Source organism: Triturus cristatus, chromosome 3_1 (genome assembly GCF_964204655.1).
Source record: "Triturus cristatus chromosome 3_1, aTriCri1.1, whole genome shotgun sequence".
Classification (NCBI taxonomy): domain Eukaryota; kingdom Metazoa; phylum Chordata; class Amphibia; order Caudata; family Salamandridae; genus Triturus; species Triturus cristatus.
In genome coordinates, this window is record NC_140583.1 from 670,558,896 (window position 1) to 670,579,685 (window position 20,790).

Sequence of the window (20,790 nt, forward strand, 5' to 3'; positions counted from 1 at the left end):
GGGAGCCTGCAGGCCCAAGATGGTTTGATTCTGCATGTTCCTGGGCTTCAAGGAAGTTGAGAGAGGCTCTGAGTGACAAGCCCTGTGATATGGTGGCGGGTAAAGGTTTTCGAAGCGCATACAAGGCTGCGTTAGCAACCCGTAAGTCCCCCTTGAAGGACGAGTGCTGGTCAGATCTATTGGAGGCAAGTACATTGCGAAATAGCTCTAAGTTCTGGGCTATCATTAACAGCCCATTTCTCTCAGAAGAGAGCGCTCACCTATTGGACGCTGATATTATGGAGAATGATTGGGTTCATCATTTCGAGGGTATCTTCCAGACAGACTCCATGCCTATTGAGAGGTAGAATAGGGTGGTAGGTAAGACGGACCTCGTTTTCTCCGAACTAGAGGTTAGAGCGGGCATACTAGGCCTGACAAAGAGAAAAACCCCGGGGTCAGACAGAATTCCACCCGATCTTTATATCGCCCATATAGACACCTGGGCGCCCATCCTCACTGGTGTTATTAATGCCTTGGTCCGGGCTGGCCACGCTGATTCTTGGACCTTATCGACCATAGTCCCGAAATTTAAAAAGGGTCACCAGGACAGCACCTTATGCTATAGGCCCATCTCCCTCCTGGATTCCGTGGTGAAGGTGGTGGGCCACATGATTCTCGATAGTTTGGTATCTTGGGCGGATGAAAGTAACTTCTTCTCTGAAATACAATATGAGTTTCGCCCCGGTCGTTCCACTGTGGAGCAATGTCTTAATTTGTATCTTGTCTTGAATAAGTATACGGTGGCTTGTGCCTGCCCTATTTACCTAGCCTTCTTGGACCTGTCCTCAGCCTTTGACTGTGTGACCAGGTCCAAGCTATGGCAGCTGAAGGCATCCGTTGCCATTGATAATAACATCATATGGTTTTTGAGGGATCTCCATTGAGACTCTAGGGCAGTAGTATTTTATTCAAAGGACTTGAAAGTGTCCCACCAATTCAATGTAAAGAGGAGGGTGCACCAGAGGTGTATCTTCGCACCCTTCCTTTTCAACTTATATATTAATTCTTTAGCAAAGGTTCTTTTAGACACTAAAGCAGACACTCCTCAGGTAGGCAAGTGCAGTATGCCAATCCTCTTATATGCGTACGACTCAGTTCTCCTGGAGAGGACTGCAAGGGGCTTACAACTTCTTCTCAACCCCTTCACCTCTTTTATGAAGGAGATGGACTTATCAGTGAATCATTCTAAGTCATACATCATGCAAGTGGGCCCTGGTAAGGCGAAGGCAAAGCAGCCCATTTTAAAATTATGACATTCGTCAATACCTAAAACCAAAGTTTTCTCCTGCTTGGGAGTAGTATTTGACGACTCCCTGAGTTGGTGCCCCCTGATTAACCGTAAGAAAGAGGACTTAGTGAAAGCATCAGAAGCTGTTTTCAACTTTGCCAGCAGAGTGCGAGGGAAGCCAATAGGGGCCCTCCTGAAGATTTACCAAGCAAAATGTATCTCTAAGGTTAGGTATGGGAGCGAGATATGGGGTCATATTGAACAATGTTTTAGAAGAGTTCTCCCTGTTCCTCAATGTACTCCATCTTATGCTGTACACGAGGAAGTGGGGATGTTTTTCCTTGCTGATGATGTAGCTTTCCGTCCTTTGTCCTTGTGGCTCAAAATTTGGTCAAAGCAGGAGAATACACTTAGCAAAGACATCATATGGGATTATTTTACACTTGATTATGCCTTGCGTATCCTATGGCTCCAGTACATAAGAGTTGACCTTGCCAGGCTAGGAAGAGCTGACCTTTAAATGAACAGAGGGTATTTGTAAAAGGGACCTCGTTTGGGCCAATGTGTTTTTAAAAAACACTGTCACAGTGATAGAGAAGATAAAGAGCTGTGTATACCGAGCGTGAGAAAATATGTCATAATGAAAACTGTGCCTACCACTGAGCCTTATCTTTTAGGGCTTAAAAGAACCTTAGACCGGTATCTATTGACGAGATTCCGGCTCAACCGCTTCCACAACTCATTGGCATACCCCCAAGACTCCCACAGAGGTCAGTGCCTCATGCTCTGTAGCTGTGATGGTGAGTCTCCTCAGGACATGATGCACATTTTAATATTTTGCACTTTTTATGTTGTACCCAGAAAGTTATTTATTATCCCCATTTAAAATAAATTGGGTTTTAGGAGGGTGATACCAGCTTTTATCTTTTTACACCTTCTTTCCAGCGATACTGTTTTGTACACTCTTAGTTTTTTTATGGGAAGCCATTAGACTCAGGAAAACCTGCAACTAATATTTTTATTGCATATCATGCACTTTATCTTATGTCTTGATTATTTGGATTTTAGTATATTTGTGATTTTATAACTTGCATGATGGTACCTTGTAGGCTGGTTTGACTTTCATGGTTTTATACTTAAAGCCTAATAAAATTTCTTGATGAAGTAGGCAGTAACGTAGTGGTGTTGAGTGATATAGTGTCTTTTATAGAAGTAGTGAACCAAAGGCCCAAATATTAAATATTTGTTGGGCTATAAAGAAATCCTGAAGGGAGGAAATCGTGTTTGATACACCATTTGTTAAGTGGAAGGATTTCACATTTGTCAGAATTAAGTTTATAACCTGAAATTGAGGCAAAAGGGGAAACTGTGTATAAAAAAGGTTGTTAAGAAGACTCAGGAGAGGTCATATATAAAAGAACAAATGCAAAAACAACAATTGATGGACAGAATGCAGAACAATGTCATATATTCACCCCAGTACAGAGATCTGGGCCTAAATCCATCGTTTTTTTGCTCACCATGCCATTCCAGTTTGAACCCAGCCATATGCAAATCAGTCTTGACCCTGGACCTCATGGGAACAGTCCGGCCCGAACTGCCAAGCCAGGTCCTCCCTGGACTGGAAACAAGCATCCTAGGACCGGTTTCGGGGTTTCACCCCTCTTCAGCCAGGATAGCTTGATTCCAGTAGCATGGAGAGCACGGGACTCACGTCTGAGCATACCCGTCCAACTCGGGGTGACAAATGCAAAAACAACAATTGATGGACAGAATGCAGAACAATGTCATACATTCACCCCAGTACAGAGATCTGGGCCTAAATCCATTGTTTTTTTGCTCACCATGCCATTCCAGTTTGAACCCAGCCATATGCAAATCAGTCTTGACCCTGGGCCTCATGGGAACAGTCCAGCCCGAACTGCCAAGCCAGGTCCTCCCTGGACTGTAAACAAGCGTTCTAGGACCGGTTTCGGGGTTTCACCCCTCTTCAGCCAGGATAGCTTGATTCCAGTGGCATGGAGAGCACGGGACTCACGTCTGAGCATACCCGTCCCACTCGGGGTGACAAATGCAAAAACAACAATTGATGGACAGAATGCAGAACAATGTCATACATTCACCCCAGTACAGAGATCTGGGCCTAAATCCATCGTTTTTTTGCTCACCATGCCATTCCAGTTTGAACCCAGCCATATGCAAATCAGTCTTGACCCTTGGCCTCATGGTAACAGTCCAGCCCGAACTGCCAAGCCAGGTCCTCCCTGGACTGGAAACAAGCATCCTAGGACCGGTTTCGGGGTTTCACCCCTCTTCAGCCAGGATAGCTTGATTCCAGTGGCATGGGGAGCACGGGACTCACGTCTGAGCATACCCGTCCCACTCGGGGTGACAAATGCAAAAACAACAATTGATGGACAGAATGCAGAACATTGTCATACATTCACCCCAGTACAGAGATATGGGCCTAAATCCATCGTTTTTTGCTCACCATGCCATTCTAGTTTGAACCCAGCCATATGCAAATCAGTGTTGACTCTGGGCCTCATGGGAACAGTCCAGCCTGAACTGCCAAGCCAGGTCCTCCCTGGACTGGAAACAAGCATCCTAGGACCGGTTTCGGGGTTTCACCCCTCTTCAGCCAGGATAGCTTGATTCCAGTGGCATGGAGAGCACGGGACTCACGTCTGAGCATACCTGTCCCACACGGGTGACAAATGCAAAAACAACAATTGATGGACAGAATGCAGAACAATGTCATACATTCACCCCAGTACAGAGATCTGGGCCTAAATCCATCGTTTTTTTGCTCACCATGCCATTCCAGTTTGAACCCAGCCATATACAAATCAGTCTTGACCCTGGGCCTCATGGGAACAGTCCAGCCCGAACTGCCAAGCCAGGTCCTCCCTGGACTGTAAACAAGCATTCTAGGACCGGTTTTGGGGTTTCACCCCTCTTCAGCCAGGATAGCTTGATTCCAGTGGCATGGAGAACACGGGACTCACGTCTGAGCATACCCGTCCCACTCGGGGTGACAAATGCAAAAACAACAATTGATGGACAAAAGAACATCATCAGCGTAGACTGAACATTTAATTTGTTTATCTCCATATTTGAATCCTTGTACGGCACTATGTTTTCGAATTTTTGATAGAAAAGGTTCGACAGCTAGAATAAAAAGAAGAGGCGGTAGGGGACAACGTTGTTGTACACCTCTGTGTAAAATAAAAGGAGAGGAGATTAGGCCATTGACAAATATAGATGCAGAAGGGAAAGAATATAAAAGAGAGATTAAGTTAGTGAACTTTTCCCCAAAACCAAATAATGAAAGTGTAGAGAATAAAAAATTCCTGTTTATCCAATTAAAAGCTTTCTCAGCATCCAAGGAAATGGCTGCTAAACATTGTTTATAAGCTGTAGATTTACTCAGAACTTCTAAGAAAAGCCTGGTATTATCATAGAGTTTTCTACCTTTAACAAAACCAGCTTGTTCATGACCCATTAAATTGAGGAGGAAAGGATCGAGACGTAACACCAGAATCTTGGCAAAAATCTTATATACAGAATTAAATAAGGAAATTGTCCTATAATTTTTGCATAACTTATGATCTTTATTATCTTTTGGTATAAGGCATTTTAAGGCTTCTTGAAAAGTCCTGGTAGCAGAATTGTAGGAAGAAAAGAAAGTAAATATTCGATGTAATTTAGGGATTAATTGTTTAGAGAAATGGAGGTAGAATTCAGTAGGAAAACCATCAGGCCAAGGAGCTTTACCTTTTTTGATAGAGTTAATGGCAGTACGAATATCATAAGTAGGGATTTCAGAAAAAAAGGGAATAAAAATCAGTATTTAAATCAAATTCCTTATGGATAGAAGAAAGATATGAAATGATTTACACAAAAGGATCTCGGATATAGAACCGTACTTATTTAGCTTCTGGGAAATATAGTCACATTTGGTACGTTGACCTAGGAGATCCAGACCCTTTTGGTTCCCTTTGTTGTGAAAGAGTCTTCCACAGCAGACAATTACAAAAATATTTTGGGAAACATGGTGGCCGGAAGCTAACAGCCGCGGTCGAGCTCCTCTGGCGTGTAACGCCTAATTTCGCAGGGGGCTATAGCGGCATTTTAGAGATGTTTTTTTTTTGTGAATAGATGAATGCCGTACTCCCGCTTTACTGTTACCTTAAGTTCAGATGTATTGAGGGTCCTCCGTGGCGCTTCTATTGAAGTCTGATGGTGTGTAGCAATGGGGTAGCAGTCCTGGAGCCTTTGTGGCTCCCATTAGTGGGCACGGCAAGGGAGTGGAGGCGGCGGATTCCCGGCCTGCAGTTCTGGGTTTTTTCCTGCAGAGCCTGCGCACTTCGGTTTATTCCAGGCAGGAGGTGTAGCGGGCCGACGCGAATAGTCGGCCGGAGGAGCCACTCAGAGAGTTCTGTCGGCGTCCTTGTCAGGAAGGGAAGAGGTAAGGCTTCAGACTTTTTTCCCGGGGACGTGCTGGATCCCTTAGCTGTTTTGCCTACCTCTCCCTTCGACCTGGTCAACGACCTGCCTAATGAGGAAGTGTCAACCCACGGGGTGACTGCAGCAGACGCTAAGGGGGCCTTCCTGCGAACTCTTCACGAGCCGAGTGAGACTGAGGGTTTGGTCGGGACTGTATTTTTTCAGGAGGGTTATAAGAACTGCATGGAGAAGTGTCGGAGCAGTGTCCCATACATCACCCCTCATTGTGCAACTGCAAAACAAAAGTTTGAACCTATCATCAGTCGCTATACCTTGCGCAATAGAGCTCCTAACCTTATTTCGGACCTGCCTAAACCCTCCTCAGCTTCCCCCCCGATTACAGAAGTTAAGGCTACCGTTAGACAGGATAAAGGGAGAGCTACCTTAGAGAGCACCCCCCCTGGTAAGGGAAAGGAGAGGAGGAAAGCTAAAGGGGGTCTGTCTTCTACACTTAGAATAACACCATCACTGAAAACCTACTATAAGGTGTTATCTACCACCACCTCTGATAGGGGGCAGAATAAAAAACCCATTATGGCTTCTATCTCCACTACCACTCCATCTCGCCTCTGTCCACTTATAGAAAACTGTCAATCTTCTATTAGCCCCGCTACTCGCGTAATAGGTGAGACGGGTTCATCCTTGGGCCTTCAGGTGGTTTTCCACCCAACAGTGGAGCTATCTAATAGTTTCTTTGTACTAGACAACCATGAAAATATCCCTGACACTTCCCCAGCGAAGGAGAAAGTGGATGTTTCTCCTTCTACACCCGAGACGCAGTTAGCCGGACCAACGTCTACTTCTTCCTTTGCTTCGACTACGATTCTTCCTGGGTCATTGGCTGATATCTTGTTAAGTCTAAAGGAGGACATCGGGAGAAGGTTTACAGCTTCAGAGTCTAATCAACCTACGATACAGGCCACCTGTGAGGCATTGGCACAGAAAATCGAAGACGTCTCGCAGAGAACGGACGTCCTCGTGTTAGAGATCCCTAAGATTAAGAATACTCTACACTCCTCCTCAGTCTTGATGGACAAGTTGGTAAAACAGAAAAGGGAGCTTAAGGATAATATAGAGCGTTTGGAAAACCATTCAAGAAAAAACAACGTGAAAGTAATAAATGTCCCCGAAGAAATGGAGGGAGATGATATTAAAAACTTTGTGATCTCCCTTTTAAAGGTAACCATCCTAAAAGATTTTCCGGAAATAGACTTGGTCTCAGATATCCAAAGGATCCATCGTGATCCATATAGGAGGAACCCAGAAAGCAGCGGCCAAGGAAAAGTTTAGTGAATTTTCTTACATATGCCATTAAGGAAAATATTTTATCCTTGGCCTTGAAAGACGGGCAGGTTAAGAGCAATTCCTTTTTCAGGCCATTTTCGTTTTCCATCCGGTCTGACGTCTCCCATATCACGGCAGCAAAACAATGGGAGCTGGGCAAAATAATGGTTGTTCTAAATTCATTGGGGGCTAGGACTCAGTTGAAGTTCCCTGCATCCCTCCGGATCATGTGGAATAACTACATGCATAATCTACACTAAATAGAGGATGTTGATGTCCTAATAGACAAAATAAGAAGTGGAAATGGAGCAGACCCGAAATAGGGGGGTTAAAGGCATCTATCTAAAAAAATTAAAAAAAATAAAAAATTATTTTCTAGCTAATGTATAGTTAAGAGCCGCCGGTCCCCTGGCGGAATTGGGCCCTTCCCTGTAGTGAAGTTTTCTTATGGTCACGTCCAGGGGTCCTCGTCCATAGGGCTCATGCCCAGAGGAGAAGGGAGGGTTCCTCAGGGTAGGGAGGGTAGGGAGAGAGTGTTGGGGTCACTTGGGGGGAAGGGAAGGGGAGGAGGGGAAGAGGGGAACACAGGTGGGGTTGCAGTGGGAGAAAAATATAAAAATGTTCCTCATTCTCAATTGTGTCTTAAGATGTAAGGCATTACCAGAGTGTATGATTAAGATCCGGGTAGTTAAAAGGGTCCGCAAATCATAATGACTACTAAGATCAGATTTGTCTCGTGGAACATCAATGGGCTCCGATGTCCACGTAGACAAAGGTTAGTTATGAAATTTCTTGAACAATCCACAGCTCAGGTCTTCCTCCTACAAGACACTCACCTGAGTAGTTTTGAGTGTAAGGCCGCCTTTGGGAAATATAGAAGGGTTGAGCATTATTGCTCCTCTGAGCAGACATCTCATAATAAGGGGGTCGCGATATTAATTAGATCAGGTATTGGAGGTATTATTAAATCAGTCTCAACTGATCAATCAGGAAGATGGATAATAGCACAGTTGGCCATTGGAGGGGGTGATCTAACTATAGTTTCATATTATGGTCCTAATATTGATCACCCAGCTTATCTATACAGAGTACAGACCAAATTAACAGAAGTCACCACCCAAGTAATAATCGGAGGTGATATTAATGTTCTTCTGAATCCTCTCCAGGACAGGTCTAACTATAGCCAATATGTTGCTGCCCCTCGTGCCCGTCGGGCTATGATCAATATGATTCACGAGCTCGGTTTAGTTGAAGCTTGGAAGGCAAAAAGGGGTATAGAACAAGGTTTTACCTTTTTTAGTAAAAAACATGGTCACTCTTCCAGAATCGACTACATTTTTATACATAGGTTGAGCTTGGAGAACTTAGTTGATATCACTGTCCTTCCAAGTATCCTTTCTGACCATGCTCCAATCTCCTTTTCATACTTAGGGAATAGGCCAAGGTCCAACTTCAGGTGGACATTGAAAAGGGCAATGTTGTCTAACTCTGAAATCATCGACGCCCTAAAAATCTCAACAACAGATTACTTCTCTGATAATATTGGTTCAACATCTCTAGACTATGTATGGGATGCATTTAAGGCTCATCTGTGTGGACCGATACATAGCCTGATATGTTCCAAGAATAGGGAAGAGGCTTTAGAATTTCAGACCCTGGAAAGGGAGATTTTCAAGCTTGAAGGAGACGGATTGAATTGTCACCCTGACAATTTGACACAGGTCCTGAGTGATCTAGAACATTTGCATCTGGATTATAGGAAGAAGCTGGATCACAAAATAAGAGCACAGTGGGTAGCCCATAATATGGAAAACTATGAGTATGGGGAAAAAGCGGGTGCTCTCTTAGCATGGAAAGTAAGGGCCGATCGGGCCAAGAATAGCATCAACAGGCTGATCATTGATGAGACTGGAGTGACCTCCTGTAAACACGAGGACATGCAAAGGTGCCTTCTCTCCATGTTCTCCGGGTTGTATGAAGAGGAGAGAATTTCTAGTACTGGGAATATTCAAGAGTGGCTCCGAAACAGGGCACTATCGGTATTAACAGAGGAGGGCCGAATTATTTTAGATGCCCCAATATCGGAAGATGAAATTAAAGTATATATAAAAAAGATCAAGAATAATAAGGCTGCAGGGACGGATGCTCTTCCTGGGGAAATTTATAAAGCACTCCAGGTTGAGATAGCCCCCAGAATGTGCAAATTATTTGACTACATCTATAGTCTTGAAGGTAGGATTCCTAAATCATGGAAGGAGTCCACAATTGTTCTTATTTTAAAGCCTGGGAAAGATCCCCTGAAAGCGGATTCTTATAGACCAATCTCCCTGCTTAATGCTGATTATAAGATCTTCATGAGCATTTTAGTGGAGAGATTGGTCAAGATAATTCTGCAATTGATACACGTAGATCAAAAGGGCTTCATTCCAGGAAGGTATATCCAGGAACAAACGTTGCAGTTAATCGGTAGCATCGATCTGGCAATAGCACGGTCGGAGCCCTGGCTGTCGCCACGTTCGACACAGCCAAGGCGTTCGATCGTGTCAGTTGGATTTTCCTTTAGGAAACCCTAAGAACGATGGGATTTGGTTCAACGTTTATTCAGACGCTTACTAGATGCTACGAGGGTGCCTCTGCAGTTATACTTTTGAATGGCTTGTTGACACCTAGTTTTAACATCACAAGAGGAACAAGGCAGGGATGTCCCATTTCACCCTTATTGTTTGATATATATATCAAGCCCCTCGCTCAAGCTTTGAGATTGGATCATCAAATTACTCCTTTCCAAGTTCTAGATTACAGCTGTAAGTTAGCCCTATATGCGGATGATTTGCTGGTGTATACCAACAATCCAGCCGAGGTATTCCCAAGGGTGGAGGCTATTCTAGAAGAATTTGGTCTGTATTCTGGATATCTTGTCAACCCCTCTAAGACAGAGGTAATGTCCTGGGGTGTAGACAATTGGGCTGGAAGGAGTAGTAAGGAATTTAGGTATTTAGGGATAACCATAGTTCAAGACCTAGCTGATATTCCTCTGATAAATCTGAGGAAAGTAGCCAAGGAAATCGACCATCTCTTTTCCAGATGGCAGAATCTACCTCTGACTATTTATGGCCGGGTAAACCTTGTCAAGATGGTTATCTTGCCAAAATTGTCCTACTTGTTCAGTACTATTCCCCTCGACTTCTCCAGCAAACTTCTGGGTAAGATAAAAGGCAAAATTGGAAGTTTTGTTTGGTCCAATAAAAATGCCAGGCTATCCTGGAAGAAGTTGAGACGAAGGCTCCTTAAGGGCGGTCTGGCTCTCCCTGATGTGCTTTGGTACTCTGTTGCCTCTCAGTTTAAAAATATACGCTACTTGCTCACTAGTATGGTTGAAACCAACTGGGGGAAGATCCTGAGCATGATGGCCAGCTTCGAGGGGGGGGGGAGGAGTTGGATTTCTATATAAGTTTGGGGCACCAAAGTTCTTCAAGAAGGTTTGTCTAAAATGTTTAAGAACAGCACTAAATGTATGGTATAGAGTAAGAGTGAGATGGGGGATCGGTTATTATTCTGATTTTGTCCCATCTGGGATTCTCCTGGGTTACCGTTATGCCTGCAAGACAGTCTTGCATCACCTATTAAAAAGGCAGGAATTACGATTTGGTCTGACCTTATACCATCTGATGGAGTTCTTCCCTGTGAGATTTTAAGATCAAAAATAGGCAGTTCCTTCTCTAAACTCAAATATCTGCAATTGTGCTCTTGGTTCACAGCCGAGAAGGAACTCATCAGTGGTAAGTGGGAAATCGAACACCATCTGCAAAATACATTGGTACAGGAGTTTAATGGACGCTGATGATGTAGATATCCCCCCATCTCACTTTATTTGGAACTCATCCGTTTTGGGCGATATAGCTATTAACCTGTATGCCTTATCCCTTCAAACTCTATACAAGTATGTCAAGCCAGCCTCTCTTAAAAAAAAAATTATTTTATTATCAATAGACTTTACTATACCCTCAAGAAAATAGCGAGATTTGCCCCTTGCTCCTCCACGAAGTGTCCAAGATGTGAGTTTGCTGAGGCGGATGATATACATATATTCTTTGAATGTGCCTCTTTAAGAGGATTTTGGAATAACGTGGAGAGTGCCCTTGACGTCATCTTTAGAAGTAAGCTTAAATTTAAACTAGCATTAGTCTTTTTTGGCATAGATAATGAATTCACAAATTCGCTTTCTAGTGTACGAATGGGTTTATACTCTTGCCTGATTATAATTGCCCGGAGGGAGATCTGCAAACTCTGGAAAGACTCTAGGCCCCCGTTGTACGAGAACTGGTTGGCTGCTGCATTTGGTATGGCTTGTTTAGACCAGAGACATTTGAATGATAACAACCAAAATATCTGGTCACCATTTTTATCTTGGGGTATTGAAATGAGGTTGGTATAACGTTTTCTCGGTCCAATGATTACACCAAGCCTCTTACAAAGAAGCCAGCCTGGTTCGGCCTAAAGCCAATGCGGTAACAGAAGCCCGGGGTGCCTAGGTCGGAATGGGCTTTTCGTTGGTATTGCAGACGCTAATGGTGAAGATGAGGGAAAAAAAAAATATATATATATATTTTGGTCCTCACACACGACAAGCAGTCCGTTCATTCAATGATAATTCACACAGATGTATATTCCTTCAATCTTTATTTTCATATTACTCTTCTCAGTAGCCAACGCTTTTCGTCCTGTTGAAGGACTTCTTCAGGGCTACAAAAACAAATAATGTACAAAACATCCTTTTAAAACCATATATTTATAAAAATACATTCTCATATTTACATTGTTGCACCATGAGATCAATTCATTGATAGCGAGACCATGATCTTAGTGTCAATACAGCATCACATAAACACAAATATTATAAGACAGCCTTATTTAGACCTTTGACAAATCTATTTAACATAAGCCAGAGGGTATGGGAAACTCTATATTAAAAGTACCGTCTTCTACTAATCACCATATCATGTACAGTGCTTCATTACTATTCTTTTTCAAAGAGAGAAGATTCTCAACAGCTTTTGTTCATGTTATTACATCATCACAAACTTTTCTCATCATTGCATATACTCTGTTGAGCATTGAATAGTAAATACATATTTGCTTGTGCTCTTCGCCCCCTCATGGGTAACAGACAATTAAAAGGGTAACTCAAGGAACAACTATAAAACTAGCATTTATAATAGGCACTATATCGTCATCCAGAGTTGGATTATCTTTGATAGTACAGTCACAAAACGAGGTATGTCAAAATCTTAGTTTATGACGTACAGTTGTTTGTTTGTTCAACATTACAAATAGATAAAAGGTTTCTTAAATGTTCACCACAGTTACCCCCTATCATCATGTCACTACACAAGGACATAATGTAAATCTCCATGACAATTCTATTTGATTCTTACTTTTAGAATAAATTACCTACATATCAGTTATTTGCATAATGTAAAGGGTTTTTCTATATATACAGTCAACTTTTGATCTTTCAACATCATAATCGACATACTATATCTTACTGAAGTGAAAATCCACATTATTGGGTGCCAGGCACCTACGTACTTATCACATTCTTCAAGGTATAGTGGATAGATGTATTATAGAGTATCATTTTATCAAGGGATATGAGCTCATCTCATCTCAATGCTCAATCCCCATCCATAATTATCTCAAGATCCCATTTGTTACATTGCAGACAATACAATTCAACAAAATCAAGTAACAGACCATATACATAATTAGCAATATGGCTCAATGTTATGAAAACTGCAAGCTTTTCCAAACAAGAATATTACAAAGCCAGCCACATACAATCCTGATTTTAAATCTGAGGGAAAGAAACTCCATATGTCTATACATATTCTCTTTATAAAAAATAATGCATCTCAGAATTACTATTGATCCCATGCTCCACGCGCCGCAATTTGCATATCCATTTGGCCTCTTTCTGGCGTAGACGGAGTTTCCTATTGCCCCTCACCAGTGCCCAAATGCTCAATAGCATGAAACCAAATGTTACTCTTCGCGTGATGTTTTTCCTTAATATGCATAGCTATTGGGTATCTTTCATCTGCATTCCTTATTGCTTGTACATGCTCCTGAATCCGTATCTTAAGACATTGAATACTGCTGCCCACATACATTTTCCCACATGCACAGCCAATCACATAAATTGTGTATGTGGTATTGCAATTAATGAAAGACGTAATTGCATGTGTTTTGTTCGTATTATACATGAATTCTGAGATTTTGTTCTTTCCCAACCACCATACCCAGCAGTTGCCACAAACAAAGAAACCCTCCGGTTTCGCTGGCAACCATGTCACGCCTCGTAGCTCTGCCTTAGTGCTCTTTACATAACTTAGGGCAAAGGTTTTTTTTTATCGCATTGCCCTTGCGATACACAACCTTTGGTAATATTAGACAATTTGGCATCACTACTCAATATGGATCAACACATTATAAATGTGATTTCTGTGTTGGTTATACTGAGTGATAAACAGCACATCATTCAATGGATTTATTTCTCTCTTATTGTTTTTCTTTGTTTTATTCAGCAGAGTTTGATTTCTATTCAATGATTTAGCTCTAGTTTGCAATAGTTTGATGGAAAGTCTCGTCTTTGCTACCATTTCTTCAGGCCCGGACCATCCCAAAATAGGGTATGGCATTGATGGTACTTTGGGGATGAAAACTCGAAGCATGTAATACACTGTTACATGCGGAAGGCTTCTTGAAAATTTTGCTCTCAATTTTGCCGTCCTTAGCATATAAACAGTGAACAAGGAAATCAATTTCTTTCTTGCTATGGGACATTGTAAGCTTGACATTAAATCTATTTGCGTTGAGATAGACATGATATTCCTGTAAACTCTCAACACTCGATATAACGACCATAAAAGATTATTTTGTCAATCCCTTCTTGGGCACCCCTTCCAAAGGTGCGCTCCACCTCATACAAACCCATGTAAAGGTTTGCATAAGATGGAGCGAACCTCGAGCCCATCGCAGTTCCCTGTTTTTGAAGGAACCATGTTCCATTGTGTAGAAAGACATTATTAGTCAGCACCATATCTGCCATCTTCATTAACATGTGAGTATGATCAAGATGACTGGCGCTTCTTCTGTAGAGAAAGAACCTCAGAGCCTCCATACCATTCCTTAGCTGTATACATGTATAAAAACGCTCCACGTCCATGGTCACAAAAAGGAGGTCGTCACTGTCCCATACAAAATCCTCCAGTTTATCCAAGACATCACCATTATCCTTCAAATAGGACGGGAGATTTTTCACATGGAGTTGGAGGTATTCATCAATGTATTCTGCCAAGCACTCAGTTGGTCCCCCATTGCCGGATATTATCGGTCTTCCAGGGGGGTTTTATGAATCTTTGGGAGAGAGTAAATGCAAGGGAACCTGGAATTTTCAGCTCTTAAATACATATATTCCTTATCCGTTAATAGGCAGGTTTCATGCCATTCCCTGAGATGCCCGTTAATATTGCGTTCAATTTCCGGATTGGGGTTCCCTTTCAGTTTTTCATAACATACATCATTACTCAGCTGTCTATTAATTTCCCCCAAATAATCATCCATGTTTTAGATAACAACATTCCCCCCTAGTCTGCTTCACGTATTAAATTATTGAGGTCTTTTTTTAAGCTTGTTAATGATTCTCTTTATTATCTAGAAAGATTCGGACAACGTGTGTACAGTTTATTTTTTGCATATTTATCTTCCAACATATAAAGCTCTGCCGTAACATTCTTGTGGAACTTTTCAATAGTGGAGTCATTGTATGTAGGTGGAATAAATTTGGATGCAACCCTTAGTCCACTGTCCAAAGTGAGATCATCTTCTACATTCAATTAATTTGCTAGATCTCATAAGCTACCATATGTGTCCTGTTCCTCTATTGTGGTTTGTGTATAAATAGCATCTTTTATGGACAAGGAGGCTTGCACTCGAGGATTTGATGCATCAACCTGACGAGGCAAATTATGCTTGAAAAATTGTTTTAATTTTAATTTACGCACAAATTTGAATAAATCAATGTGTGCTTCTGTAAAGTTACATCCTTCCGATATACAAAAATTTAAACCTTTAGTCAAAACATTTTCTTCAATGACAGACAATGTGCGGTTGGATAGGTTTACAATCTTCAAACTCTCATTATCCACATCATTTGCTGTCTTTGGAACACCCAATATATCTTGGGGATCTACCTCCTGTTCTGGGTTACTTTTGTTTGCTACCTTGTCTGAACGCCTGCCTTTGTGTTGGCGTCCACCCCTCCTTGTTCTCCTCCTCTTCCCATAGGTTTCTTTTTGTTTCCAAGGCGGTATCTTTGAACCTCCTTTAAAAAAAGAGAGGTCGGTTGTTCTACAGTATCAGAGCTAGATGCTGCCCCTAATTCACTCTCAACAGATGAAATGGAGACACTGCTCGACGATAAATGTTGATCCCTAGATCTATTAAGATTGCCAGTTGCTGTCCTGGCTGGGATTTCATCATATTTTTTGGCGGTGCAAATTCTTCCCTTCGCATAATCCCCTTCGTCTCTTAAGATCTTCTTTTGATTTTTGTCCCTTAAATAGACAGTTCTTCCTTCAAAATATCATAATTCTTTTTTGTGGCATCATCCAATTTCATTTCTTTAATCTCTTTTTCAAGTCTATCAATTTCTTCTCACAATTTAGACACTTTCCTTTTGGCATTTTTTACCCAAAAGCTCCATCATTCTAAATGTTGCCCCATACAGCCCTTCCTCCCAGTCTTTTAACAAATCCGCATCAAGGTCCTCAAAGTTAGTAAATATCATGATGCGGAGCACCCTGGGGATCCTCCTATTTTCCAGGTACTTGCATGGTGTTCCCATCCCACCATTTGCTAAGCTCCTGTTTTCTCAGCCGTTCCAATTTTATTAATTTTTCTTTTATGCCCTCATTTCTCGGAGCCCTTGATTCAACATTATTTACTGTAGAGGAATTTTTGTTAAATAAATCCCCAAGCATGGCCTCATGGTTATCCTCAAAGTTCATGATTAAATAATTTACGTTACTCCCAATAAATAATGCCTGGTAATCCAAAATCAGCAAATGATTTAAACAAAAAGGATCTAGGATATAGAACCGCACTTATTTAGCTTCTGGGAAATATAGTCACATTTGGTGCATTGACCAAGGAGAACCAGACCCTGTTGGTTCCCTTTGTTGTGAAAGAGCCTTCCACAGCAGACAATTACAAAAATATTTTGTTCCGCACACACGACAAGCAGTCCGTTCATTCAATGATAATTCACACAGAGGTATATTCCTTCAATCTTTATTTTCATATTACTCTTCTCAGTAGCCACTGTGTGCGGACCAAAATATATTTGTTGAAGAAAGATATGAGTTTATATCAATTCAATTTCAAAGCGTTATTAGGTTTAAAATCACATACCATAAAAGCATCCTAAAAATCATCTGCACATCACAAGATTATAAAATTCATTAAAACAACAAACCAAGTTAAAATTCCAGCAACAGACACCAACAGCCCATGTACATAAGGTGCTATATGCAAAATATCTAGTTTGTTACAGTACTAAGGCAAAAGGATTTCTTCTCTTTACGTTATATACAATGAAGTATATTTCAAATTAGCCATGAAATTAAAAAACTCAAGAACAATCCCCAGAAATCAATAGGCACAAAGTGCATGGTGCAAAAATGACCATTTCAAGTGGGGATTTAACTCCATTCATACTAATGTTTTATCTCAAAAACGTACCAAGCTAAAGTGCATAGTTAACATTTTCCATCAATATTTCTAAAAAGTATGATGCAGAAAGTGCAAAAGTGCTAATATATGTAGTTTACAAAACACAGGATATTATTTGGGACATCATTAATTTGTGGCCCGATTACTTCTGTTTTTCTTACCATATATCAGGGTAAAATACATTTAATAAAAAATGTCATCAATATTTCTAAAAATCATGATACAGAAAGTGCAAAGTGCTAGAACATGTAGTGTACTTAACGGAGGTTATAGCTTGAGTCATCTTTCATCATTTTGTAACCCTATTTCCTCATAAACAAGGGCCTCAAGATGTGAGTTATTACGCCTTATTTTAATTGCCTTCTGGATAAAAACCGCCACTGCATTGCAAACTTTAAGCTTTACTAGGCCACAAATGTATTGAAAGGCAGGTTTATATAAAAATAGCCTCTCCCTTAATAACAGAGGTCATAAAAGACCCTTCCTAATCCCTCTATAGAAATCGCAAAATAAAATGAAGTGCAACTTTGTCTGGTTTGATTTATCATCACATGGACACTTTGGCAAATTTCGATTCCACTTACCCATTTTTAGAAAAGCTATTAAAAAATGAGCTAATCCCATGCGTAATCTTGTAAGGTAGAATCTATGTGTTGTGTTTGTAACCTGTAAAAGTAATTTTGTATCCCTTTCCCAAAGGTCCTATCACAGTTTTCCTTTATCAAGGGTTTCATACTAGCATCTACTTCCCTCAACCAAGTGTGTGAGTCCATCAGACTAGTCTTCAGTTTTTTTTATTGTACTCACATATTTGGGAGGGGTTTTCCAGATCAATATTCGTGGCACATTTATTTAAGAGATTTCTAATATATATCAGCCACGGGATTTTATTCCCATGGTCGAGTGCAATACAGTCTTTAATAACATCCTGTGTAAACTTTGTGCCCTCTTTACTCCATATCCCGTACCAGGTGTTTAAACTTATAGTGCCTATAAAGTCACTTATATACGGTGCCCCCAATTCTTTATGTACACTGTATGTAGGGGTGGAGTTGGGTACGGCTAGTAATCTTTGTAAAAAAGCATTTTCTTGAGTTTGAAGAATTTTCATGATTTCCCTGATTGGTTTGTTACCCATCTTTTTTGAGAATCTAAAAATGTCAGTTTACGGTGTTAAATATGTGCTATCCAACATCCATTTGCTGTAAAAACTAATTCCAGGTATACAAATGAATTTGTTGCTTCAATAGGGACACTGTTTACATGATGAATTTTGTTTTTACTCTTCCTTGCCCACACACCATCCGTACATTCAGAGTCAAACCAGCTAACTATTTTCTTTTCTAATTGCTCTTATTATTTAGACCCTAGGAGATTACGGCGGTAATTTTACAGAAAGACCCAATAATCTGTTTATTAGTTGAATCCCCCCTTTTACATATTTCTATATCATTATTACAATCACTCAATAGTCTCTCCACAAATTCATTTTGGTTTATCCCAGACCATTTAATTGAGATACCATTTTCTCCCTGCGTTGTTATAGTCGGTGCTAAACATGGCCCTGCCTGGGGGGTATCATGTAGTCTAACAGTTAAAAATAATGGATGGTGGTCACTTAGACAGCTTTTTTTCACCTCCATTTTCACTATTTGGTTTTGGCCATGTCCCGAGATTGATATATGATCAATAATTGTGCACTGACCATGCCCTGCGAAGGTTGGTAACTCTAATTGGCCATCCGATAGAGACTGGTCCACTGCTTCTAGATTGTATTTGTGCATTGCCCCATTAATTGATTCACCATAAATACTATGTGGGAAATTAGTATAACTTCGCCCAGTCTTATTCCTGTACCCGCATAATTTCCCTTCTAAAATACCACATTTTCTACTATTAAAATCTCCAGCCCAGATCAAGAAATAATCGCTTTTGATTTGTTTTAGAAATGTATTGAGCTCCTTCTCAAGTGATAAAATTACTTGGTTTCTAGTGTTGTCAAAAACATTGTTATAGAAATTAATTATCACAAAACACTGATGATCATTAGAATGTAACTACAAGAATTGAAAATAAAGTGAGTCAGCATATGCTTTCTTCAAAGTCAGCGGGCATGTGACCGAGATTAGAACTGCTAGGCCTCCCTTTGCCCTTCCATTTCGTGAGGGAGTTGCTTGTGAGTCAATTGTTGAGAAACCATTAATATAGAAGGGTTCGTATGCGAAGTCTCTTGTCTACAGATAATTTGACAGTTTTTTAAATATTCAGGCCAGACGTTGACATTTAATTTTGTGTTAATGCCTGCAATGTTCCATGTTACTAGGATCAATTTATTGGCCTGTCTATTTAGAGTTAACAATGATCCCTTGTCAGTAGGGGAAAGATTTTGTTCAGCACCCTGGTGTACTCAAACTACATCACTACATCGCCTAAGGGCTAAAAATCTATTGGACAAGGCAAAAGGGCAATACCTATCTACTATCAGAGGACCAGTACCATGCTCATTAAAGTCCTTCCAAATTGGTTAATAAAAATATCCAAGTGGTACCCCAGTAATGACTTTTCCCAATAGTTTGATAACAATTACAGGAAGCAATAGTTCCACCAGAGTGGAAGCATGCTATGGTGCTCCCCCTTCTGAAGAAGGCTAATGCGGACCCTGACTTGCCCTCCAATTACCGGCCTATTTCTTTGTTACCTGATTTTTCAAAGATTTTAGAGAAGCACATTTACTCACAGCTGTCTAATTCTGTAGAGTCACAAAAATGTCTTCATCCATCCCAATCGGGCTTTAGAGACGGTTTTTCAACTGAAACGTCACGGAAAATCTGCATCGCCACCTAGATTCTGAAGATGTGGTAGCTCTTATATTGTGTAATTTAAGCTCAGCATTCAACACGGTGTCTCACACTGTGTTAGTGAAAACCCTAAGATCATTGGGCATTTGTGGTTCAGCTCTCAATTGGCTTATTTCATTTCTTGCCAATCGGACCTTCCAAGTCTTTTCTCCAGCAGCCAGTTCCGATACCCATTCTTCACCCTATGGGGTACCTCAGGGCTCCATACTCAGCCCTCTTTTATTCAATCTATATGTCAGACCTATGGCTGATGCTGCTGAAGAAGCTGGGCTGTCCTTGTTCTCTTATGCGGCCAACACCCAGATTATCTTCTCTCTTTCAGTGGAGAGGGCGGCTAAGACTTCCCCACTTCAGTTGGGCTTGGGTAAAATTGCCTTGCGGATGCAGGCTAATTACCTCAAGCTCAACGGAGAGAAGACCGAGGTCATGGTTTTGTTGAAAAACAAGGATCTCTGGGGCCCCCAGCACTGGCCTAGTGAGATGGGTGCTCTTCCTCAGCCGTCCCGCCAAGTTCGTAACTTGGGTGTCATCATTGATGATTCACTAACTGCGCAACATCAAGCTGTTAAGGTAGCTGCCACATGTTTTACAATCTTGAAATGGCTAAAAGGATTATTTGGATGCTGCCAGAGCATACCCAAAGAACAGGAGTCCAGGCTCTTGTCACCTCTAGACTGGACTACTGTAACATTCTTTATCACAGGACGAATAAGGAGGTAACTCGTAGGCTGCAGATGGTTCAAAACTCTGCTGCCATTTTGCTTTGCCAGGTTCCTAGAGCTATCTCTGTTTCTGGTCACCTGCGGGACCTTCACTGACTCAGCGTAGAGAACCGAATTAAGTTCAAAGCCCTGAGCTATATGTTCAAAATCAAAATAGGTGTGGCCCCCAGTATCTGCAGTCCTTGGTTTATCCATATGTGCCTTCTTGTTGTCTTCGCTCATCCACCCAAGGGACATTTTCTGTGCCTAGAGTCAGACTATCCCGGATGGGCGCCCGACTGTTCGCATATCTTGGTCCCTCCTTATGGAACTCCCTCCCTACATCAATTCAAAATGAAACGGTGTATGTCCAATT